The sequence below is a fragment of the Melospiza melodia genome, chromosome 8 (assembly GCF_035770615.1).
Source record: "Melospiza melodia melodia isolate bMelMel2 chromosome 8, bMelMel2.pri, whole genome shotgun sequence".
Taxonomy (NCBI): Eukaryota; Metazoa; Chordata; class Aves; order Passeriformes; family Passerellidae; genus Melospiza; species Melospiza melodia.
The window spans coordinates 28,524,969-28,552,274 of NC_086201.1; the positions used below are offsets into that span (position 1 = coordinate 28,524,969).

Below are 27,306 nucleotides of genomic sequence, written 5' to 3' on the forward strand. Positions count from 1 at the left end.
GCTGACAGCATGACAAGAGATCTTAAAGAACAAGCCAATAGCCTGTCCCCAGGCTGAGCAGTCTGGGGAGGTTTATGGCTAATTAACTCTAACTGAAGGTACTCCAGCCAGCCTGCAGCTCTGCTGCACTCCTTCCTGATCCACAGCTCTCCTGTCTGTGTTTGGAGCAACCAGGCTGTGTGCTGACCTTGGAGGCACATAAGTACCCAACCTGAGCCCTGAGCAAGGAGGACAGAGATTCCCCAGGAGAAATCAGGAGCAGAAGGCAGAGAGGACAAAAAGGATTACTGTGTGAGTCAGAAAGAATGACAACATTAATATCAAGTGAGGAAAGAAGGAAGGGTGGAAGGGTGAGCCCATTTGACCAAGAGTCCCCTGGCTGGGTGTGGAGGAGTTGGAGAGTGGATCTGCAGGAAGGGGCATCAGAGCAGGAAAATTCCTCTTCCTGAAGGTATAAAAGATGCCAAGCTCAGAACCCCCTCCCACCACACCAGCTCCAGCCCAGGAGAAGCCCTGCACACCCCACAGCCATGGCAGGAGCACAGAGCATCCCTGGGGAATTTTCCAGCCCCAGGGAAGGACTGGCTGGAGCCAGCATGGCACAGTCAGTGTCTTGCGTGTGTGAAAGGCTGAAAAGCTGCACTTCAATAGTTCAGCAAGGACAGTTCTTATATGTCTAAGCCATAGGGCAGAGAATTTTTTCAGAGGCTGGGAACTGTCTGACTCCTACTGTCCCTGCTCAGGTTCAGCAGATGAGCACCTCTATCACATCACCCTTCCTTTGCAGGATAAAGTTGCTGGAAAAGTACTTGGCTCCACTCATCCATATGCTTGTTCAGGGCTCTGCCTCCTTTTATCCAAATATCTTACGTGTCTTAGAATTCTAGTAGACTTTTGACACACTACGTGACTCACCAAAGATACCTTCTGTGTCCTTTTCATACTTGTCAGGTGTACAGAGCTTGGCAGGGACTCCTGAGCACTGCTTATCTGTCATCCATAAACTGCTGGAAGCACATGATGGAGGGACAAGTATCTCTAAAAAACCAAAACAAAAGGTGACTAAAACACAAGTAAACAACCAAGATAATTTTTATATTTTCTTATAGGCAAGTATGTGTAGTTTGAGGGCAAATATTTGAAGATGCTAAATAGCAAGCAGAATTAGTTTTTCTCCAGATAAATGTCTTTATTTAATTACAGAGAACTGACTGGCAGACTTCTTTTAGTATTCAGAGATGCTTTCCCCATAAATGCCAATTCAGCAAAAGGATTCTTGATTTCTAAATGTGCATCACTAATTTTGATTTTCAGTCAGTAATCTCAGTGTGAGCATAGACTGATATTCTGCACACACAGATTCTTGCATCTTGTTCTGTTTTACAGAAAACAGTTCAATCCTGTACATTAAGCAGATTTTGTAAGAAGTTAGTAAGCAGTGAAAGGAAACCTATTGTAAGTAATAACCTGAAACCAGAATTTTGCTTTTAAACAACACTTCAGGAGGTCCATAGGCATATTTCAAATGATATTTTAATAACTGATGCTTAAATACTTTTAAAGCAGCCCTGTAATTAGATGTGTCTCTTTGAAACTTTCAGTTAAATAATTGCACACTAATGTAAAGAAAAACAGCTTTTCACTAAATAATTTTGCTTTCATCAGCTGAGATTAATACACTTAATAAGCAGTTGTTATTAAACTAAACATTCAATAATGAGTCATTAGAGCTATATTAAATCCTTAGGGCCAAGTGCTGCAGCTTGTACTCCTGGAAGTGGGCAAAGTTCCCATTGCCTGAATGGGAGCTTTAACTGTACACTAATTGTAGGACTTGTCCAAAACTAGCTTGAAAAACTGATAAGGAAAAATGAGACTGTGTTGAAGCTGAGTTTGAAAAGAGACATTTCAGTTCTTACCTATTCCTTCTGCCTTAAGTTATACATTTACATTATACCTGCATATATTTCTTGCACCATTCATCATTGTACAACAGTTAAAAGGGATGTGCCTAGTTCTAACTTAATGAAATTTCAATTTTACATGACTACTCTAAAAGTCATCATAGGAACTACGATATCTCTGGAGATTTTGTTCAGTTTTTGTTTCTTCAATATGATGTGACTTTTGAGTAAGAATATCATTCAGATCTAAAAATTGATTTAAAAATCACTTTTAAATCAAAAATTCTGCCAAAACCAACAAAATTATGAACTTAGTTGATTTAAAAGAGAGAGTTCTGTAAAATTTGTCATCTTAGAAGCCACAGGACACATTCTAAATTATATATTTTTCTTCCTTTAAAAGTAGAAAAAATTAGCATCTTGCCTTTTTTTATGATCTAAAAATCTTCAAAATTGACTGTGATCAAGTGAAATACCTAAATTTCTAACAGGAAGTTAAATGGTCCTATGGATAAATATCTTTGTTCAAAATGCAAAGTCCTGTGAACATTAGCAAATATTCCTTCACATGCATTCGGTTTTAGTAATGATAAACTTTTTAAATATGAAGAGGTGTCCAAACCAGCTGCCAGCACTTCCACTGAAGTTTAACTCTGGCATTTTAAAAGCCCTGAGAAATGATAGAACGATAGAACAAATATGTAGCAGCACTTGGTGGGACATTCCAGTTCACAAAGATCTGAACCAAAGGACTTCATTGGCCAGATCTGATTACCTTTTTATTTAATGATTCAAGTTGCATATTTTTTGTCCATGAAATTTAAGTATTAACTCTGCAAAATATTTTCAATAGATCAGCATTGGATATAGGAGTTTTAGGTTTTGTTCTTGTGTATAATTTCTGAGCCATCAAGACATCGTCTTCATCACTTGTAAGCAAGAATTAACTTTCCAACTTTAAAGCACAAATACTGTACTTTCTGTTAAAGTGACAAGAATATGCATAGATTTATTATCCTTGTGAGACATGAAGCTAATAATTTGAATTTGAAAACAGTATTCAGTTCTTTTTAAAGTTTAATACTTGTAGTTAAGAACAATTTAGTATAGCAATAGTCCTTGAAATGTTCAAATGCTTTTGAGACTTGATCCCTGAATTACCACTATAAAAAAGGAATTACTCCTTTTTTTTTGTTTGAAATAATGTTGTTTAGGAGTTCAGGCTGCAGAATGCACAAATGCCTCAGTGTGGATCCCAAGTGGAGTTTGTGCTTGTTATTTAAATGAGTTGGTTTTGAGCTTGTTAAGTAGAGTAGCATTTGAGCTCTCTCAGCCTAGAGCTCTACAAGGTGAATGACTTGCACAAGGACTCCTTGTCACTCCTTTCCAATTTTCCCTCAAACTCCCTCAAGCCCTAAAAGAATCAGTTTCACTATAACAAGAGTTTAGCCTTTAACATGCAAAGCTCACAAGCCCTTAGTCTTCAAAAGGCCAATTTAACAGGAACAAGAAGAAAACCCACAACACAAACTTGTTTTGTTAAGTCTGCAGGTGAACTGCATAGTTTGTGGAAATTCTAAATTCTCCCCAAGCCTGACACTGGAAGTTTGAGTCTAAAAGAAGGATATAGGATACTGATATATGAATTGAGTCTTATTTAACACCATACAGGTTTAAAATAGTTTTAATGAATGACTTATTAAAATCACTGACATGTAATTAATGGAGTACACGATCGATTCACCAAGGGCAGTAGTGGCAAAGCATGGCACTGCCTTTCTTTGGGCACAAGAACTGGTCTGTGGGTTTAGGGCAAATGACAGATCTGATTTCTCTGTGTCCTGCCAATGAAACTGATCCATCTCGTGAGATTTTGTGGTTTAAGCTGAAGAACATCACAAGGATGGTAAGGAAGGTAAGATTCTGGCTAATGGGAAGCTAATGACAAGTCATAAAAACTGGGAATAATGAGGTTGCAGAGAACTTAGTGAAAAGGTTGACCTGGCATTAGATATCAATCAATATTTTTGTCAATTGTGTGACAGAAAATGAGAAAATGCTATTGAAATTGCTTGTGAGGCTGGAAATGTTCATTGATATGGGAAGTAAACATTTGGGTGATAAGGAATGCACTTAGGAGATCCTGTATTATGAGAATTTCATCCCTCCCAGGGAAAGTTTAGCTAAATGATTTTCTCATTCAGGACTGCTAACTTTGGTGTTGTATTTACATTGCAAAAAGGTTCCTACTAGGGTATTTGCTCTAGTATTTTGAAGCACAAGGTAATTTTAAAAGGTGGTGATTGTGATGACCTCTGTGGATCTGTGAGCACATGCTACCACTGCAAGGATCAGCACATCCTTGCTGGGAGCCAGGCACACACAGCACCAGGAGACCCTCCTTCAATAAGAACAGAGAGCCAGCCCTCTGCTCTCATTTTTAGGATACTGGCCTAATTACCTTGAGGTCCAGTTCATTGTGGTCCTGTAGGAAATCTCAGCTGGAAATCTGAAAATTCTTGCATTTCTCTCATAGCTGCACCAACAGGCAAAATAACAGAGGCTCTGTAATAATTAATTTATAAAAATAAATATAAATTGTAAATACACCATCACATGAGAACATCATTGCTGTATAACTCACCTGATAGAGGTCAGCCATTGTGCTCTGTCACCTGCAGCTGTGAGTACTTGGGCTGAACGTGATTCATGCAAAGTCCCAGGGACAAATTGCTGCAGAAATATTTGGGTGGAATTGCAAGTTCACCCTCAAGAATTATTATGTTTCGGTGTGTTGTCAGAGTCTGAGCTTAAGGCCAGAGTTCATTAAGGTCAGACTGCTGCAAGAAAACAACAGCACAGCTATGTGGACTTTTCCACACAAACCCATGCTCTGAGTATCTTCTATTGTTCCTGACAAGTTTTAAGTTACAATATCAGCCATGTCTAATATGCTGAAAGGTTGGTAAAGGAACTAATAAAAGTTTGCATTTTTTCAGGCATGTGTCTTGTTAGAAGAATCTGCAATAATTTGAGTAGCAATGATGGCTTCTAAGAGAATTGTCACATACATAATGCCAATGATTTCCAGTATCTTCTGCTCTCTGTGGGAGGATGGACATATATTACTGGAATTTGCTTTATAATGATGCACAAGAAAGGCAGTTCATAGTCCCAAATCAATTCTTATCTGTCTTTTTAAGATCAAGACTACATGTGATTAAATTTCAGAATAGATACAACTGCATGCTACTCCCACTCTAAAGAAATATTTCAAAAGCTCTTTAATAATATTTGTTCATGGTTTCATTATTTTCCCATCATATTTATTCTTTCCTCTTTATGTTCAACATATGTGTTAAGTCAATGAAATTTAAGAGTAGATTCTGAAAGAGAAATGGGAGCACCTTACTTTGCTGAGCTGGGTGCAGCTATACCAAATTACAGGGCAATGTCTGTTCTTACAGTAGGATAACTGGCTCCAATTGGTAATGTTGATATCTTTTTGCACTGGGATAGCAAAGCAGGACTTGTCAATAATCTGTCATAGCAAATGAAATGGGGAGGGCAATGTGCACTTGGCCAGCAGTGCTGAAGTGACAGGTACCTGAACTAAATGCAGCTCACAGGTACCACTCATTCCCCCAGAAACCTCATCCCACACTGCAGGTTCTGTTTCTCTCATAACTCTTCTCTTGAACAGATTTAGCTTTCCTGTAAGCAGGCAAATGGTGAAGAAATAAAACAAAAATAGATGAGTTGTGAACTTTACTATTGGATTGACTAGGTTTGCTGATAAAAAGCCTGTATCTAAAATGAAGACATTATATTAGATTAATGATCCAGCTACCATGCAGCAGCAGCAGCAATGTATTTTAGTTACAGCATTTTTGATTGGCTGAATAAAATAGCTTATTTACTTGTAAATACTTAAATAGAAGCAAAAACATCCTAAGTGACTTACATAATGATCCTTCTTAAGAAATGATGAGATATTCACTTCTGAATCTATTCATGAAGAAAAATTAATACAACCATAATAAGAATGGGTACATTTACCAGCCAGATGACAGAGGAAGGGTCTAATAAAATAAGCAATACTCATGACAATGTCAATTTTCATATTCAGAAATATTCCTGAAATTAATTGTTAGAAGTGTTTTTCCTATTAAGGATGCTTCTGTGGGTGATGGATAGAAAAAATTAATTAACTTAACATCCCATTGTGGTATTATTCCAACTGACATCCTAACCTTGACCCATCTCTTCCCTCCTGTATTACATTCACTTGTTTATTGTGTATTTGCCTCACCTGTATGGTATTTCCCCATGCCACATGATATTTCGTAAAGTAGCAATCAAGTTTTGAAAACTCTGGTAAAAGTGGTATGTAGAATTATACATTGATACATATTTTTTAAAATATCTACTTAAAAAGTAAATTAAATAAAAGTAAATTAAATAAAAAGTTTAACTGAGAAATTCAGATAGTTATTTACTAGACAAAACTCTGACCTTCAAATGGCAGTTCCTTCAGCATCCCACAAATAAAGAACTAAAGAAATACATTAGATTGTTTAATTGTGATTGTTTTGCACAGTGCTTAGCACAGTTGCAGTCTCCACCTGCCCAGAACTTGTGAGTGAGGTGATGTGCACAAACCGAATTTCACTGAATGCAGGATTATTCTATTGAAGCCCAGCTCATAGTGAAGGAACTGCTCCAGTGAGTCCAGAGTGACCTGGAAAGGCATTTTCAAATCTGGTTTCCCTGTCCTCAGGGGCTACAAACCCAAATTGGGATTTCCTCTGGGGTGAGGGAGCTCACAATTGCCCCTGCATCATGGCTGGGGTGCACTGAGGTGCCTGTGTTTAGATTAGGGGACACTTGGAAATTATTTTAGCTCTTTGACAAGCACCAGGAGATGGAGCTCCAGACTGCACAGCACAATTTCTTGGTGCCAGAACAATGAAACCTGTTATTTCTGCCCTGTTAAATGCTTCTTTCTTTTCAGCTCATCATTTACAAGATTTCTTTAAATCATCTCTCTACTTATGGGAATTAAATACTCCTCGTTTGAAGCACTGTATTAACCCCAGGGAGCAACTGCTAATGTTTTTCTTCATGGATCTACAGCCTAAAGTTAAAGGGAAAAAAAATCTGATTAGGGAGAAATCAGAACAGACATTGATTTAAAATAGGTTTTGGGGATTATTCTGGTAGTATACAGTAACTTCAACTCTATCATCTTCTCAGTTTTACAAGTGTATGGAAATGCTCAAAAAGTAAAATTCTTTGGAAAATCCAAGCAGGTACATCCCTACTATCTCCCTTTAGAAATGGAAAGCACAATTTTTTTGTGATGTAAAAGCATAGTAGTTAGAAAGGGGAGAAGGAAACTACATGAAAGATATCCATGATACAGTGAGTGATTTCCTTCACTGGCATTTCAAAAATTACATATTTTGGGAGTTCTAATAATTTTAGGTCACATTTAATCACTTCTGTGAAGAAAAAGAGTCATTGCTTTGTTCAAAGCAGTGAATTTTGGAGCTGTCTGAGAAATCATTACCTACTATGGAGGTCTAACAAGAAAACTGTTCTCACATGTAACCTGAGAGCAACATTCTAATAAATCCCTTAAAAAGTAAAAATCCCTTCATGAAACTAAATTAGTTCAATTCTGGTTAGCCTCCCACCTCATGAGAGGCCTGATACAGCAATTAACCTTGTTTTTAACTGATATTTAAACTTAAAGTGTATGCACATGCTTTGATCTCTAGTCAGATTTCTGATACCAATCAGGGAGATTGTCTCCAACATCCCAGAGCTGCAGGTTCCTCAGAGCATGTTGCTATTAACATTTCCCCAGTAAAACAGTTACATGTTGAGAATAAAACTTTAAAAAGCTATAAAGAGGCTTAAGAACATAATTCATGCTGACTTTAACTTTTTGTGTATGTGTCAATATATTTTCATTAAATCACAGTAAATTAAACGGATTTTCCCCCCTCTGTGCTATGTAAGATTAGAAGATACAGTAAAAAACAGATCTTGTTTTTATGCTATAGTGTTTCAAAAGTGTCATATTAATTCTGGAAAAAATAGTCTACAAAAGAGCTTTATGCTAGTTATAAATGTTTGACATAGGAAATATGTGGAAGACCAATTATGGGCTGATCAGAAATATCTCTTGACATTTTTAGAGTGCAATGTGCAATGTGAGAAGGGTTCACAAATTTAATTATGACTTTTCCAAATAGGGTTCTCCAACTCAATGGGAGCCACCACACTTACTGTTTTAAGGAAAGATAGATTTTTATGATAGAGGGAGGGAAAAGAACATGTCTCCAGGCTGAAGTGGTTATCAGTTTTTAGATCAATCACCCTTATGTAAGTTTTTCCATTGGTAGCAAGATATTAAGATATTTACAGCCAACATATATCACACTGAATGGATTGTATGAAGGAAGATGGAAAAATGAGAATATAATCAACATGCAGACTATAGAGCTTTCATTAAAAGTCTAAATAAGATAGCTGTTAAATAACTTACCTCAGAATGTCTTGCCAAAGATTAGAGAATGAAGCCCTGCTGTAAGCTTAATATTTCTTTCATATTTTTAAAATTGGACTTACCAGCATACCATTAAATTTCCATTTTCCTAAATGACTCTTCCATGTTTATACTCAAAATACTTGGAAATCTAAAACAAGAGCATACAAAAGATTATTTTTTTGATTTGTGAAATTCATGGAATGAACTGGCCATTTGAGCTCCTAGAACTATGAACAGAATTTCTGTTGTGAAGGCCATGGGCTGCCCTCACACCCTTGTTACCACAGCACACCTGGATGTGATCACTGCAGTGCAACCTGAGTGAATGCACAGATTCTGCTTGAGACAACTGCCCAAGGCTGCAGAGAAAAAGAGGAAAACTCACTCTAGACTGTTAATTCAGAGCCCTGCTGTACACCTGCACAGGTACCACCTCTGTGTGCTGCTGTTCTTGTTCTGCTGCTGGGTCCTTGTGCTTATGTAGAACACAGCTTCCTCTTCATATCAAAACAAGAAACTGGGCTCAAGAAATGCCCCCAAAGTCAGAAAAATATTAGTTTAACTGTGTGCAGCTTCCCAAACTTTGGTCTGTTGTGGATAAGTGACGCAAGAAAGATAACTAGTCCCAGTTTTGGCAATTAAGAGGTGGTCAAATAAATTAAACACTGCTATACTTGCACTACTTCAGATATGTTATACAGTCATGAAGAGAAAAAGCCTCTTCTGGTCTGTTGAATTTTAAATGCTCCCTATGTGAGACAAATTTCTGTATCAAAATACAGTTAACAATACAAAATGATGAGAATTCCTGTTTCAGTATGATAACAGGATCACAGAAAGTGCTCTTGTTACTCCCAGAAAAGAGGGTGGGTATATATAGAATATGCCTGGTAGCAGCTTCTATAATTAACCTCCAAAAGTAGTTAGCATTGTAATTCCCTGTTTTCAATCACTTATAGCTTTATGAAACATCTCCCTTTTGTGCTGCAATTTTCATCCTGGATTTATGCCAATGTCAGCATTTCAAAGTATGAAGAAAATCCTCTGTATTCCCAAGAAGACTGAGAATGCACACTCACAGGAGTGACAGTGCACAGAACTGCAGTGGCTCTCTGCAGCTCTGTGCCCCAAAGTTCTGCTTGAATGATGCATTTTGCCAAGGATTGGACCTTGCCAAGGCCCAAGACTTTGTCCCAGGAGTCAGAGTTAGTGATTTGTTCATATGGAAAAGGAAGATCATGTACTAAATGAGCTTATGCTCAGGGAATTGACACAGGTTTTTTTTTTTCACACTTTCTCCACAGGAAAGCCTTTGTTGGCTGAGAAAATTAGCAAAATCTATCCAACCTCCCACCTCTCTCTTTTAACTAGCTCTAACTGCTGCCTTACATACTCATAGTCCCAGTCACTTATGTTCCAGTAGCAGGATACATGGACACTTGAAAAGAAACCAGACAAAGTTCTCATATCTGTGCAATGCTCACCCACATACTTAAGCATTGTCCCTGTTTAGAGCAAACAGAAAGAAAAGATTTTTGGTGTGATCACAGTTTTCATAAATACCTGCAAAGTGTAAAATTTTTGATGTGTCTGCAGTCATAAATATGTCTGTTAAGCATGCAGTTTTTAAAGGTCAAGTAGGACTCTTTAAATTTCTTGTGATTACAATCTTTACTCTGAAAGGATAGCAGTGTGTGCTTACTCTTGAACTGTTTGTGAAATACAGCAAAATGAAAAAAATCCCTAGGTCTGTAAAGCTATGGTTTAATATATGGCAAAAGGAAAAATCTTTTGCCTCTCAAGCTGGTAGAACCCAAGGTGCTCTTTTTATTAATTGATGTAAACATTAAAATAAATTCTCTCACCTATGTATGCATCCACTTTCTTGTGGAAATGCACACAAAGAATCTGTGATGTTTCCTCCTGTGCTCAATCACATCTTTGCCTCTTAAGCATTCAGCAAAATCAAGACCAGTCTCATGGAGAGTTTAAGGGATCTGCTAAGGTCTTTCTTCTCTTCCTCTTAACCTCCAGCATTGCTGCCACCCAGGGAGATCCAGGGAATGCTCTAGCTTAGAAAAGAAAATAAAAACTTCTATATGGGCAACTGTCCCCAGTGATCTGCTGCTTTTAGGCCCTTGGCTCTGCTGATCCATAACTTATTGCACTGAGCCCAGTTTCTCTCCAATGAATTCTCTTCAATTCATATTAGAAATGGAAGGGAGAAGTGATGTAACTCCAAAACCATTACCTTCTCCCCTGTGGATTGTTGCATGAACATGAAATTGTTGCAACGTACATGAAAATGTACCAACAAACCAGCAGTGCCTATAGATTCCCTGCTATGCCAGCAGCTGTACAAATAAAAGCACATATATAAAGGAGTCATAATCTTGGCTAAGTGTAAGATACTACAAGAAGAAAAAGCATCTTGACTAGCAGGAATTTTAGCTTGATTTTGGGCAGAGAACCTATGGACGTAGTGGCCACACTACAAAGGCAAACCCATCAGTACTTTGTGTTCAGCAATAGGAAAGTAAAAATTTGCTCACTCAAGGATGCCCAATGTTTTAGGAGTTGGCCTCTATTCTCAAAAGTTTTAGGCAGTTCAGAGTCAAAAAGTGGCCAGATGCATAAATATGCGGCAATTTGGAAAAGGTGCTTCAGAAAGGCCCCCAGCAGAGGAGGTGCTGACTCCAGCAGATGCAGAAGAGTCAGTCACACTTGCCCAGCTCTGAGCACCACACACAGAGCTGCTTCCTGCACTGCAGCTGAGCAGACACCTCTGCACATCTGACCCAGACAATTTCTGTAGTTTTTACCTGGCACTCTTGCCTTAAATAAAGAGATAAGAAGCAGACTGTGTATTTTAGCCCCCTTCTTCTTTCCCCTCCCTTAATTTTTTTAACATATTTTACCTAGTCTTTAAAATAATTTTCTGCTGCCCATCTCAGTTATTTAAATTGTGTATTAAAGGTACCTAATTCCCTGCACATCTGCCTGTACTTGGGCATCTCCTAGACTCTCCTGGCAGTTTAAACACTGGGCCCCTTGAGCTGAGTCTGAGGTTTGCCATTGCAAGCCTGATATCTTTCATTTTACAATAGCAATAAATGCCACAAACACACTAAATTTTTTTTCTTGATTTTGTCTCATTGATATTGAATTATGGTTTCTGAGAGTTTTCTTCTTCTTTGGCTCCACAGGCATCTCCAAATAATTTTTCCCAATTAGGATTGGTACATTTAGCCCAACAGAACTGGGCAGGAGTTCATTTGCACCCATAGTACAATTTCACACTCAGATAAACCAATTCCAGGTAAAGGAAAACCCAGTTCCTTGTCCTAATAAATGGTGTAAAAGGCCAAATCATCAGAGCTAAACAGTGGATCCAAAAGACCTCTTGTTTGATAACCTATTGCCAGCCTTCAGACAAAGGAAGAATTATCTGGCAACAATAGAAAGCTCCTAAAGTCAAAAAACCAGAGATTCAGCAAGTGATACTTCTTGTAAATTATACAGCATATCCCCAAGGATAGGAAATATGAATCTGTGGAATTAAATGACAGTTCTCAGATTGGTTTTAGCCAGAGGTTAAGCCAAAGGCTAAACTTGTCCTTACTGAGCAGGAGGCCACAGGCATGAGGCTCACAGCTGAAGTGTCCAATTACTGTGGTTAGATCAGGTTCAGCACTGGCCTTGATGTGTGTTGGCTTTCTCTGCCAGCTCTGAGACAGTGCTGGTGTTAAGTTATTGCTTTAAAGATCCTTTTATGGTTATTGATCAGCATTTGTCCAAGAACCCTTCAGGGTGCACTCAAGGGGTTACATAAATGATTGGCAAAAATCCACAAAAAGGAACTTGCTGTGTGTGAGCATCAAGCACCCGGGGGTCTAAATTTGGGGTTGAGTATTCAATTTAGATAATAGTTAAGTACAGCACTGAAATTAGTGGCCATCGGAATAAGGAGCTTCAGGAACAACCAAGGGTCAAACCCATAACTCTGTTTTCACACATCTTCAACCCAATTTAAGGGCTTTAGCTAATATACACAACTTGTAAACCTTTCTGTTTCTGGAGACAATGGTGGTGCTATTGTTTGATGTACCACTAAGTAATTGGCTGATGGTTCTGCTTAAGTAGAAAATTTGACCTTTTTCTAGTTTTTTTTTGCTACCATCAGTAAATTATGCCCAGCTGAATTCTAAAAGCTTCAAGCTTTTATTCTTCTCTAATGAATAAGCTATTTACTTCATTAGAGTGATGCTAGGCTTACAGGGGCAGAGTTTTCACATGGCAATAAAATGGCATGTGAGTGGTTATAATGGCACTTCAAGATATCCCTCTCATATTCAGTAATTTATTATTATTCCTTCAATTATACGCTCAAGATAAGAGGTTAAATATTATCAGGCTGTCATCACCTTTATATATAGAGTATATATAAATTGGAGAGACCTTTTTAGTGGGGATATTTCCTTCCAAACAGTGCTAATGGCCATTGTGCTGGATGAGTTGTTTTCAAGACCCAACTCATGCTGGCAACACTGTGCTCTGGTACTCAGTGACATATTTTAGCAACCTCAGTGAAGGGGACCAGACTTTGATGACAAAAAAACTGCAGGTTTGAGGCTTCCCGAGACCTCACAGAGTTTTATCTTTCTAACTATATTCCATTCCTTCATACTGAGTTAGAAATTTTGTACAAAGGGTGGTGATGCCACCTGTCAAACAAAATTCCTCATTCTAATAATTCTAGGGAATCAGCCTCACTTTTTAAAGAGCAGTGAGGTTTCTCTTCTGCAGCTCCATGCTCTCTGGAGGCTATTTCTTGACAGGTAGAGTATGATGGCTTCCAGTTGTTCAAAAGTATGTCTCTTGCCATCATTGTACATGGCTAATTGCATTTTATAAAAATGGTTTGCAAGTGATTTGTGAGGGAGATGTGCATTATAGCTTGCACTTCATGCTCATTTCCAAATTAATTTATCTCACATAAGTGTTTTCTAAAAGTCAAGAACTAAAAAATATAACTAGGAGTAGTTTTCAGAAGTCTATTACTGCAAGTTCTTCTACAGGGAAATGAACAAAATAAAGTTTAAATGCTTCTTCATTGCCAATAGCTCCCCTTGATCCAATTATAACTTCTTTACCTAACGTTACACAAGATTGATTTAAAGATAACTGCCCAGATTGATCTGAGAAGAAATGCATTAAAACATTTATGTTATTACAATATACACAAAATGCATTAAAGTAATGAGACCAGCCTGACAGAAACTCACAAAATCAAAGACTTTCACAGGGGAGGTTGAAATGTCATTTTTAACACACCCAGCAGAGAGATTACAGCTTTTGTAGAAAAAGAAATTACATGCTTTTTTGAGGCTCCCTAATAAAGAATCACTCAGGCATACTGTAATGGTTTCAAAATTATATGGTATTTTAATCCTTTGCATTTGTCTTTGTATTATGTAAGTTAGATTTCTATCAACATTTCAACACTCTGTCTTAGTCAAATTATTATCTTTTCATTACTTTTTCTTTTTCAAGAGTAGCAGTACTTATTATTAACTGTCTCAGTTCTAGAGACCCTTCTTGGTCTCTCTTTCAGGAAATTAGTAGGATTTTTGTTTCAGCCTTGATTTTAGATCAGCAGTAAAGTATTTTTATATACACAACCAAAGAACTTTGAAAACTAGCTCTTAAAACCTAAAGTCAGGGCAATGGCTATTGGTAACAGCACAAAATCCTCAGATTCTTCTCTCAGAAGCAGTTTCTCCAGCTCCAAGTCCCATGGCAATTCATGCAACTGCAGCATGAGTGCTATTCGATACCTAGCACAAAGTCATACCTGTTGATGAACAAGAGGTTTTTACTGTCAAAGCAATGGTGAGGGATAATATGGAGATCTAATAAACACACTGGACAAATTGAGAGGTATGAGGACTAAATATCAAGAAAATCTGAGCATTCACGTTTTTCATGTTCAAAACCCTACTTTCTTATTCCAACTACTGCTCAAGTATCTGTCACAGCTGAGAAGGCCAAGACACACAAAATATCATCATACAACTTCAGAAGGCTTCACCCCATACAGCCTCATAGCACCTTACCTCTTCAGAAAGCTGCAAGCATCTGCCCTTCTTGTTCTTCAGCCCAACCTTTTATCCCCTCCTGTTGATGCCCTGCACCTGTGTGCCCTCTGTTCCCTGTGGTGTTGGTCAGTGCCCCTGGGCACTCCATGGCTCGTTGCTGTCAGTGGGGATGAGGCTGGGCCACAGCCCTGCTCCCAACCACCACAAACTGTGCGCCTACAAGTATCCAGCTGGTCAATTGTCAATGAATGTCTGAAAGTTCAGCAAAAATATAAACCAAATACAAATCTTTTTTAATATATGAACAGATAAGCTAAAAATGAATTTTGAGAAGAGACAGCTTCTAGGCTTGTCTGCAGTAACTTTTCTGGTGTGGGCCCAGGTGGGCCTCAGCTCTGATTTGGGGTGTATCATTTTCACAGTAGGTCTAGGCTGTAGTTTAAGACGTGCTAACCCCTTCCCAATTCCCCTGTTATTAAATATCCACCTCAATAAAAGATTACATTTTTAGGATCATCAGTGTGCAATTTCCAGAAAGCACAATTAATCAGTACTTTCCTGATCCTTCCAGGCCAGGACAAAGGAGAGTTTTAGTTCACTCTTTTGACCATCACAGCCTATTTTCTAATTCTATCTTCTGTAAGAGCTGGCCTGGGCCTTTTGCCACTGTCAATGACAGTCAAACACATAAATTATTGGATGTGGTGACTGATTTGAGACAGGCAGCCATCACTCACCAGGACAAACTACCTGTTCTGGCAGGGCTCAGGTACATCGAAGGCCATCATTCTTTCCAGGAGAAACAGCCTTAAGGACATTAGGGGCTGCCTCTGTGTTTCCATGTTACAGAGATTTCAATGCACTCCTGGTGTCACAGGCCATTCTTTGGCTCGTCTTGTAGATGAGAGAGACTCCAGGTAGAGAACCTTGACTCCAGGATTTTATGCTCTCCTCTGAGAGTGGATGCAACTGTCTGGCAAAATTTGCCCCCGAAAACTTGAGCTTTGTCTTGTGCCTATTTACCAAATGCAGTGTGAATGAAGAAACAGTTGTGAAAAAATCAGGCTCAGCATGAATTTAAGTATGGTTCAGAATGGTGCACCTGAATTTCAGAAAGCTTGGTGCTCATTAACTGAGAGAGTTTGTTGTGTCTCCCCAAACCAAGACACATTGCCCCTAAAAACCACTTAGTTCTTGAGGACAGTTCAGCACAAGAGTAGCATGGTGTATGAAGGGCTATAGTTTAAAATAACTGCTGACAAAGAAACTTCAGTGGGAAACTTGCCAGGCTTATAAAAGGAAAAGATACCATAGCAGAATATAAAAACAGATAAATAATAAATTGCAACTTCGTCTGGAGCTGTGGAGTGTGCTAGTATTTACGGTTTTGAAAGGTTTTATGGAGAAAATATTTTATTTTTTATGTTGTGAAATATATAGCAACATAAAAATGTAATGGTTGGCTTAACCTATAAAGAGTTTTTTAATCAGTAAGTTCCTGACAGAAGGTGGAATTTGTATCTCAGCACAGATTTTTTTTTTTTCTTTTAATTTTCAAAGTTCAAGATGCCTTGAAGTTTCCTGACGTTATAGGATAAATTTTCAAAGCTCCATGCAGGAGAGATGCCAACATGAAAAACATCAAACAAACGCTGAGTTATGTTTGTGCATCTCCTGTGTTGTGTTTTGATAATTTCTCCCATATATCTGCATAAAGATAGGGTTTGTGAGCACAGTGAAATTATAGATTGAGCTGGCTATTTTCCTTCTTCCACGTTATGTGGAAATTAATAAAGTAATTAAATGTTACATTTACTGTTCATTGAATTACTTGGTTGTTTGGTAATTATTAGTGTGATTACAAAGTGACATAAACAACTGTGTGGCTCAAATGTGCAATTATGTACAATATATGCTGAGCTGACACACACAGAACATATTCCCCTGATTGTGCAGGTAATTAATAAGTGCTCATGCAAAGCAGCCTGTGCTAAGAGCTGTAAATACTGCAAGAGAGTCCATTTCTTGTTCAGCTTGTGCTGGTGTTTGCACTGAAGCACGCTGCCAGTGAGGTCAAACAGAGGCAATTTGACTTGTTCATTGCTAAATGTCATTTAAGTGGATGATAAAGGCAGTTCTGCTCACCAGCAGCTTCCTTGTCTGGCTGCTTTGTCTCTCCTGCTGGGACACCTGTATATAATGGCATACTGTTGTAAGAAAGTGGTAATATTGAATTACCAGAGATTTTGAGGATTTATATGATTCTGGCCTTGATTTCTCCAGTAATGTTGCACAATTCTGAAAAAAAGAAATTTTCTGTGTTTGCATATGGCAACATTCATGTTATTATTTCCTATTTTCTGGTCTATTTACTGTAAAATAAGGCTACATGTGACTGCTACTACTGTCTGCTTTCTGATCATAATAAGAGAGATGGTGTTCTTCCATTTCCTGAAATAACTTTTTGAAAAGACAGAAGTTGTTCATCAAAAATGAATGAAATCATGACTCACAAGGTTGAACCACAGCTATCACATAAACCATACCTGTGTAGTATTTTGTGAGGAAGGTCAGCCACAACTAAACACTTTTATACCAGACATCTGCTGGGTTCCACTTTTGCTAGGAACAAATGAACTTTGTGTATCTTTATTGTATCTGACTGTGAATATGGAGGTGATCCCAGCTCTGGGGAGGTGATTCCACTTCTTTAACTGCACTGGCCTTGATTTTGATTTTGCTGGCTGGGATGCATGTGAAACCTAAAGAGCTAATGTAGGTAGCAAGGGTGACAGTAGGACACATTGTCTTCTTCTGCAGCCACTCAAATTGTGCAGAAGAGAATGAGCCATCCTGATACCTCATTCTTTCCCCTCCTTTTTCTTTTTCTCCATGCATCCATTCTACACCGTGCTGAAATTTTATGCTTTCCATTGCAGTCAAGTGTTTGTCAGTTTAAGGCTGTGTATAATCCATTCATGTGTCTCAACACACTAGTTATTCTCACTAGGCTGGAAGGGAGATAAAGAAGAGCAGCATAAAACTAGGACTGTGCATATATGTTACAGACATTTTCTTCTTCTTCCAAAAACTCTGGAACCTCTGGTATCACAAGACCTTGAAGAAAAATCTTCCACCAGCACCACAGCACAGTAAGTTTGCTTCACCCTGGGCTGATGACTTCAGCTGTGTTTTCTGCATTGCCTCAGTAATGTCCATAAATCTTGCACGTTTTGCTGCTAGTGCAGGTCCAGGTATGGCTTTTGGTGTCACTAGGTGCTGCTATTTCCTCAGTCCCTTTAGCAATTTGAATCATTTCCTGAAGAACTTCAAGAGACTGATTTATGAGGGCATTTGGCTTCTGCAGAGAGGCAAAACAGAACGAAGCAAGGGAGGAAGAGGCTTGAATCTGTGTCCCAGGCAGCTCTGAATGGGAGAGAACCAATGCAATTCCAGCCTGTGGATAGCCAGTATTGCTGTGCTGCACACTCACTGTGACCTTCAGGCCTGTGCTGTGCTGCACAAACCTCTCAGCCCAGGGTAAACACGCCCAGCTCAGTGAGCAGAGGAGACTGGGGCAGGTCCTGCTCTGTTCCACCACTGCCTCCCCTCCGTGGCACCTTGCCTGTATCCAGGGGTGCAGCAAGGAGTTGGCATGTGAGCACCCCTGCTGTTTGACAGTGGAAGGGATGAACAGAGTCATTTTTGTGGAGGAAAGTCAGACAAAGTTGAATGACAAAGGGTTGAATCTCTTATGGACATGGTGTGCTGCACACACAGCACAAGCCCCATGGGTGCTTAACTGCTCACTGTTCCTGCTGTCTAGAAGGACACAAGATTTTCTATGCTAATCTCTCCTTGTAATGCCAGCTCTAATAAATGGCATTGTCCTCCACAAAACCTCAGAGAATTTCTTACTGCCTGCACCTCTTACTGCAAGCACCTTAACAGACCAGCACCTCCTGCTGCAAAACACCCACACCCTGGGTGTGCAAGAGAATAGCACTCAAATGAGAAAACCTGAATATCTTATATAGTCTTGGATGAACTACTGCTCTGCACTGTGACTTGGCACAATAAGCCCCTGGTGAAGGTATTCCCTGTGTATTATCATCAGCTACAAGTGAACAAGTACAATGGACTGAGCCAGGATTTATTGAGTCCTGATTCATTAAGAGGCAGAGGCAGGTAGGCTACAGCAACGAAGTAGGAAAAGCCATGTAGGGGACAGCACTCAAATTTAATGCCAGGAAGCAACTTCTGTGAAGATGAAAAGACAACATTCATCCTGACATTTCTCATGCTTTCTGGTTTTTTTTTTTTTTTTTTATGTAGTGGCAACCTCTGCTGTTGGAGGCAGAAAATGGATGGTCTGAGTGGAAAAGCTGTGAAAGAAAGAGCTTCTGCTATGGCCCTGATCTGCCCTGCTGGGTGCACACAATGGGGCATTGTATTAAACCCTTACAAAGTGCTGTTGCCCTCCTAGGTCTCTGGCTTTTTTGCAGGCTTGTAAAAAGTTATGCACAGGGATAGTTTTTGAACAATACAATCAAGCAATGTAAAATAGTTTGCAGTCAAGCTATTAGGCCAGGGATCTGGACCAGATTTGAAGAATCAGATTTGTCTCTGAATGTGAAAAGGAACAGAGGAGAAACTCATGAAGAAAGAAATAGCATTAAGCTAATACTAACCCAGTTTCTGGCTTCATTTTCTAATTGCCATGTTCTTGTTGTAAAATGCTTAGAAAAGCAGAAACAAAATTCAGTGTTTGCTCTTCTTTCACCCCTTGCCTCGTTTTATTTTGTCAGCACTATGGTGTGACAGAGAGAGACAGGGATAAAAACCCTGCCATTTAGCTGCTTCTGAAACACAGCAACCACAGCCAGTGCTTGAGAGCTTGCAGGCTGATATCCACTCTGATAATGTCAGGAAATGGAGTCATCATATTGGTTTTGCTCTTGGGCAAACTCTTCCAGCCTTTGAGTAATATTTGTGTGAATGCTTTCTTCAGCTCTTTTCTGCGGACCCCAACAAAGTAGTCCCTTGCACTCTTAAAAGTAAGTGGGAAACAGAAGATCAATCCTGCAGACCTTAACCTTCCTGGGTAGGCTTTCCTTTCAAGAGGTCTCTGTGCCTTTTTCCATTAGGGAGTTATCCTTTTCCTCATTTTGCTGCAGTACATTTTCTGCCTGCTTAGTGGGCTGGTAGAAAAGCAGGGCTTAACACATCTTTTAGACATGGATCTCATCTCTTTCTGGACATCTTTTTGAAAAAAATGATGGTAAACAGATATGGAAAAGTCAGAGGATACAATTGTCACTGGTGTGATGATGTCACTTTATGTTGTTGTTTTTCTGTAGACAAACCACTAAGGTGTCACCTCCTGATGGCTGCTTGATAAACCCAACACCATCTTCCATTAATTTCCTTGGGAACAAAGTGCACTCAGTGGAATGTAGCTTTGGCACTGGAGTCAACAGGAATGATTTTTTTGACCTCCGTTTGCTCTGGACAGGGTCTGTGGTGTCCAGCAGTGAATTTATGGTGCCACCTAAACCCTTCAGGGTATGCATGAGTCATCTCTGTGGTGCTGAGGCAATCTCAGTAAATAAGAACAGACAGCTTCTTTCTCAACAGGTGAACCAAATCCCCAAAGTAAATTTTTTTTCCCCTCAAGGAAGCAAAAGGTTAATTTGAACTGCTCATGGTCTTCCATGAATCAAATGAAGTAATCCCATGCCTGAGGTTTAAAAGCATCCGTAAATTAGAAGGGTGTAGTGTGTAGATCAAAAAGAGGGTTATCAAAGATTAATAAAAAGAGAGAGAGAGGCAAGAGAGGGAGAGAGACTGCTAGAACCTCTCATAACTCCAGCCTGGAAAGTACAGTTCACCTACTTGGGGCCTGTTAGCACACACTGTATTGTACAGCTCAGGGCAACAATACAAAAATGTCAGAAGGAAGACATAAGGTAATTGAGAATGTGGAAAATAAAGTCTGAAAAAAAACCCCAACAAAATGAGGAATGACTATATGAGAATATGTAGAGAAAAAAAATGTAAAAATCTAAGGAAAAACTTCTCAGCTATTTTATCCCGTATGAAGCTTGATTATTTTTTAATGCCAGCTCTATCTGAAAGGCAAGTTATATAATGAAAATACGGGAAAACCCAGTTTTTTTTCTGGAAAGTAATTCATTGGGTGGAATGAAAAACTGATTTCTTAGGGGAAAAAAATAAAAAGAAGCTGATCATGCAAAGGGAAAAACCTTCTATCACAGAAGGAGTAGTGATGACTCTGAGAGACCAACACATTCTGTGCTCTCTAATGGTGACAAAAATTTCCCCAGGCCAAATTAAATTGCCAGGAGTATTGCAGAGGACTGGTCATGTATCCTGATTTTTAGCTAGTGACTGAAGTCCTCTACATCCCCTAATACTCAGTATTAAACAGTGTGAATTAGTTCATGCCACGCCATGCAGGATGGGATTTAGGAGGCAGTGTGCAAGGCAAACAGTGAATGGTGCCCTTTTGCAATGGAGATGTCACAACAGTCTCCAGACCAACAAGGCTTTCACCTGGCATGCACATGCCTGACTTAGTCCACTTGGGCAGAAGCTGTGTTGTCTTAATAAGACAGAATCTTTCAGTCACAACAAAAAAAAACCAAAAAAACAAACCAAACCCACAATTATGCCATTGAAACACTGCAGTTCAATTACTTTGCATGCTTGCCTCTGGTTAAAATTTTATTGAAGTGAGCAATGTTCAGGAGCTCATATTTTGCACAGCAATCCGTGTTGCCAAGCAGTAGTTGGAAGAGCAGAAGATGGAGCAGAAAACCAAAAGACAATGCAGAAGGAATTTCAAAACACTGTAGAAGGGTGAGAGAAATCTCATGCCTAATTTGTTTTTCATAGATAATTGTTTATGATTGAAAAGCGTGGGGAGAAAACATTAACATTTGAGTTGGAACAAGCAGATTAAAACTTCCCTCTCACAGTGCTCTAAGTGTTGACCTACCAAGACTGCAGTGGTATCAGGGTCTTGGCAGATCAGGGAGTGTCCTGGCATACAGCTGCCAGGCATGACACCCTGCCAAGGTGGGTGGCTCTGTGCTAAACAGGAAATCTCTGCATTTCACATCCCCACGAACGGAAGGAGGGTGGAGAGGGAATAGAAGGCATGAAGAACAAAACGCACAGCAAAGACCTGCATATTTCATGAGGACTCATTTTCAGTGGAAGTCCCTGTATAGAAAGCTCTGATGTATCATCTTTCTGAGAGTGGGGCTGTAATATGAGACAGCACACAATCTTGGATTGTGTTATCACACACCGCAAATGCCTTTCAAGGGTTTTGTCTTAGCAAGCAGACAAAGGCCTCGACCCTGTGCAGAGTGCTGTGTGTCAGCCTCACTGCTGGTGTACAGCAGCAGCTTGTGCTTGTTGGTACCTGCAACATTGAAATACCCCAGCCCATTTCCCCCTTTTATTCCAGCCTAGCTGGGCTCTGCTGCTGTGTCTGCTCCCCTGAGGTCAGAGCCTGTCTGCCCATCTCCTAATTCTTTTATATCACCTTCATTTCTCTAGAAAAGAATGGTCAGTATTTTCAAAGCTGTGCAGGTAGCCTGCCCTAAAAGTTGTGTGCGTGTCTAGGGCAGACCTGTCAGTATCCTGGCTCTGCATGTTTATCAGTGGGGAGATTAACCCCTAATGCTGACATTTTGGGGCAAGGTTCAAAAGGATGCACTCTGGTCAGCCTAGTACCTTTGCTTTATTTTCAGTTTATCATGCAACTTATCACAGATTTAAACAATGCCATCATCCTTATTGTCCTCCACTGGAAGTTCTCTCAGTGGCCAAGAAAAGGATGGTCTCTCTAAGTCTCTTAGTAAGGCCCTGACCCAATGCCTGTGGAGGTACGAATGAAGTTCCCTCTTGCCAAAGTGAGCATTGGACTGGATCCTGGTCACCTTTCTTTGTCGTTGAACTGGCCTGCAAACTGCTGGAAAACCTGGATTGGTTATTTGAACAGCCATAATGGTGCGGATTGAAGTCATGTTAGTAACTCATCAGCTAACAACATCAGTGAATATGTTCAGATTATTTCCCTTTAACATGATGCTAATTTATTGTTGAGGGACATCATACTTGATTTTTTAATGTGTCAATAATTAAAAAATAGTGATTTGAATAAGAGACCCAGTGGTTCAATTAGAAAACTGTAGTATGTGCTGGAAAAATAAAATTGAATAAAAAGAAATAAAATGAAATAAAAAAAAATGCAGCACCATAACAGGAGATAACAGGTAATTAACTTTTAAAAATGCACTCAAATCTGTCATTCAGTTACAGAAGTTGTCCAAAATCTGGTGAATAACAAATCAAAATAATTGTTCCTCACTATTACTATCAATTCAATTAAAGTCTAAAACAACTTCTCATCATGACTATTCTGAAAGCCTTAAAAACTGCTGTATTTCAGCATTCCCATTCATGGTGTTCAGTTCTAGAAATTCAATTGAGAAAGCAACCAAAAAACTGAAGCATAAACCACTATCAACTTTGTATTCCAAGGGAAAGACATTCAAAGTTTTATATCGACATTAATCACCAGCTGTCAGTTAAATAGCTAAATAGGCCAACTCTAAATACACCAAGATTTCACTGCTAATATTTTGAATCTGCATTTAAATCACCCTTCACTCCCATTCCATAAGTCAATGAATATTACTCCTATTTTCTGTGAAGTCACGTTCCTAATTTCTTCTGAGCCTGCCCTGAGGTTATGTCCTGCATGGTATCAGAGGTTGTGCTGTTACAGCCAGATGTCAGCCGTGAAACAATCCCTGCTGTACTTTGGGTATGATATAATAGCAAGATCCCACCTCCTGGAAAATATCTATTAGTACAGCAATGGTTGTCTTTATTTGTAGCCCAGGTTTTTCATTGTTCCTAAGCTTTTATTGATTTTTTTTTTGCCTCAATGTTGTGTTTTGATTGCATAAATGCATGCAGGGCCCCAGTTATGCATCTGGAGAGGTATTTGTTGTTTATACTGCATGTGATCACCAGTGTAGTTATAGAACTTCAGTCACCCAGCCAGGGAGCAGAAATAGTCTCTCACAAGCTGAACATCTATTTGCACAGTGTGCTCCTTGCATAGATAAAGCCAGGCCTCTCAAAATGGGCACAGGCTGGATTGTGCCCTCAAAGATCTCTGTACTCCTACAGAAGATACTTAAACCATAACCACTACAGCTGCAAGGGGATTGCCCTCCAAAAGAGACCCCTCAGCCCACCCCTCTTCCCTCACACCCAGTTTTGCTAGCTGGCTTCTCCAACAGTTGCTGCTCATACATTTTTTGTCCTGAAGAAAGGTGCAGAATGAGCAAGGCACCTGCCAGTGTGTGTGCTCTGTGGCAGAGACGTGCTCAGCATGGGCAATACTCTAGAGGGAATGTGAATGCGAGCAGAAAGGACAATGGCATGCAATAGGATTGTGTACTTTTAGGACATGTGGCTTCTAAGGTCACATATTTGAACAATATGTATTTGATGCAAGATACTTCTTAAAGGTCTCACTTTATCTAAAATTTTGTCTAAACACTATCAAAATTTGGTTCTAAGTTGCTGTTCAGCTGTCCAAGGTGGTTCTAAGGTGCTGTTTGAAAGTTACATATAAGTACCCTTGAGATTTTTACTCCAGAAATCAAGGAGCAGTTTGCAAACTGAATTCTCATCTTTGAAAGCGTTAGTGGGGCCTTTTGTACATGATGTGCTTATTTTGTGTCAGTTGTGATAACAATGAAAGAGAAATTGAACAGGTGTGGTACAGCAGAGAGAAAAGCCTTGATTTGACACCCTTAAACAGTTTCAATCAACAGGAAAATTCAGCATCTTGCAGAATAATCCAATGTTTCCTAGTGCAAGTATTGATGGAGAACAACTCGCAAATTTGGAGTGGCACAGCAACCCCCTCTGATTGCAATTGCCACTGACTACCTTTGCAAAGTGAAGAGCATGTGCCTGTGTGGTTGCACACCTGATAAAGAAACCCAGGCTCTGACAGTGGTCTGATTATCAACTGCACAGCTGAAGCCCTACTTAACTACTAGGGTCTAAATAATTCATCATTGCACAGGCTGGAGCAGCAGTGACTGAGCCTTGCTGGGTAGAACAAGACTCACCTGTCTCCACTGATTTTCCCAATCCACATTTTCAACTGTAGGGATAATGGTAAAGATTACATTTAGTGCACATAATAATTTTCTAATGTGTAATAACTAAAAATTTTGTTAAAAATAAAATAAGTTAAAAACCTTACAAAGAGGCAGATATTGTTTTCACAAGTGTTGCTGCATCTGGAGCATCTCTCTGTCTCTAGTTAACATACATTACATGGTTTTGTGTAGATTAATTCCCTATTTAATATATTATTTCAATGAGTAAATTAAGCACAAATAGTTGTGCAGTTCTCTCTTCCTTGTGAGGAGTTAAAGCCTCTTTATTTTATGCTGGGGCTGCAATAGAGTTGGGCAGGTTCTTCCCTATCCTTAATGATTTTTTCTTCTGACATTTAAAACTTCCAATTAGGAATTTACTTTGGGCTGAACATCTGAATCATTAGGGTTGGACAAGACCTCCAAGATCATCCTGTCCAACTTTTGACCAAACAGCAGCTTGTCAACTAAATCACACCACCAAGCGCCACACTGAGCTGTTACTCGAACCCTTCCAGGGACGGTGATTCCACCAGCCCCCTGTCCAGCCCATCCTAATCCCTGACCACCCTTTCCTGATGTCCAGCCTGAACCTCCTCTAGCAGAGTTTGAGGCCGTTTCATCTTGTCCTGTTGTTAGTCCTGAGAGAGGAGACTGAGACCCACCTTTCAGGAAGCTGGAGAGAGCGGTAAGGACAAGATGAACAGACCCATGATATTCTGAAACCAACTGGGAAAAACCACAACAAACAAACAAACCAACAACTCCAATGTTAGACCTACTTACATTATGAAGTAGTCCAGTCCTCAAAGTGCTTCACTGCTTGGTGTCCTCAGTATTGGAATTTGTCTCTCATTTTCAGCCTTCTTCCGAATATTCTAAAGTAGAGTAAAATAGAGTGGTTCTTAAAAGGTTGAAATAATGGTTGTTGAAAAATAAAAATATTTACATTGTAAATTCAAAATCACTACCATTTAAAAATGGTAGGAGGTTTATATCTGCTCCCAGCAAAGACAATAGAAAGCAGCTCACAGTGGGTGAATATTTTGAAGATTATGAGAATATGGGTTATTTTATCTACATAACCATTTTGTACTTGATTCAAAGGCTGTTTGTGTAACTGAAAAGCTTGAGCATATACTATATATTGGCTATCTTTTATGAATTTTGTTTGCTCTGGAAAAGAAAACAAGAGTAAATAAATAATCATTCCATCTTAATAAACCTATCAATAAATCTATTCTGTTTAAAAGTATGCCGATGATTTTGACAGTTCAAAGCCAATCTTCTAAAAATTGTGCAGACACGACTTATCCCAAGATATTGTGCAGCTGGAATGCTGGGTCTTACCTCAATTCCATAAATCTAGAGTTATCCTTTTGTTATCATTTGCTCTTTCCACAGAAATAATTTGTTACAAATTAAGTTCTAATGAATTGCCTCGTTATCTTTGCTGTACAATCAGTTCTTCCCAACTGCAGGCACAAACCTTTGGAAAGGTTTACGGAGATTGATGTGGTGCGTTGGATGTGCACCAATAAGCCAAGATTGCTACATGTGATTGTTTCATAACAATTATCACAGATATTTTAAAGACAGCTTTCCTTTCTTTTGGAAAATGTGGGTGGGAAAAAGAAGCAGCAGACTTTTAAACAGACCTTATGATTATGACTTAATTATCTTTTCAGAGATATTTCCATTTCAGCCTGCACCTGTTTTTCTTAGGAGAAATTAGTCTTTCCATTATTTTTTTTTTGTTGTTTTTCTTCCCTCTGTCTCTGGTCCCCCATTTTTATTTGTATTCCTCTTTTAGGGCAGAGGATAACCTCAAGCAGAGGGGCCCCAAAGACTTTCTGGGAGCCATCCTGTGTTTACCCTCTGATGTCATGTGAGCTTTCAAGTGCTATTACTCTCTTTCAGCCCCTAATCATCCCCTGACAGAAATATTTAGCGTGCACATTTATATTCTTTCCCCCAGGATACTCACTCACAAGACTGTCATACCCGCCTCAAACAAAAACATGTGCCCTCAGGAGCAGGATCCTCTCCTGAGTGAGCAAGCCCAGGGTTTGAAGAGTGAGTTATTCCCATGCTGACTCTGGCCACACGATGTCAAACTTGCTTTAGCATTTCCAGGGAGCAATTTGCATAGCACCAGGCTTCACTGTGAAAGCGTTATTTCTTTTTCTGCTTATCACAGCTTGTCCTTTTTTTTTTTATGGATTCTGCTGGATGTACGTATTCTCTGTGATCCTCCAAGCTGTTGCAGGTTAGCCAGACCCTTTGCAGGTGCCCAGAACCCTTCCAAGAGGACACCTGCAGCACTGGCCCAGGCACTGAGGGTGGCCCCTCAGTTCTGGAAATAAAATCTGCACTCTTCACCTGATTGTTCAAAAGCAGAGATAGATTAAAGACTTTATCCATACAGTTCTGCCTGAGCTTTATAGGGAAAAGGATCCACTGAGTTCAGTGGGGGCAAGATTAGGATGGAGCATTTGCACATTCTGAAAACAAAAGTGATG

The 27,306-nt window shown here is 39.4% G+C and overlaps 1 long non-coding RNA gene across 1 annotated transcript in view; it reads right to left on the reverse strand.

The window, feature by feature from the left end:
* LOC134421476 (uncharacterized) overlaps positions 1-26,242 on the reverse strand; it is a 40,309-nt gene extending 14,067 nt beyond the window's left edge. Inside the window, exons 1-4 of the long non-coding RNA XR_010028601.1 lie at positions 26,135-26,242; positions 25,571-25,662; positions 4,366-4,469; positions 916-1,038 (exon numbers count right to left, since the gene is read on the reverse strand). This is a non-coding gene — a long non-coding RNA (uncharacterized LOC134421476). The remainder of the gene's footprint in view (positions 1-915; positions 1,039-4,365; positions 4,470-25,570; positions 25,663-26,134) is intronic.
* Positions 26,243-27,306: the final 1,064 nt, after the last annotated feature.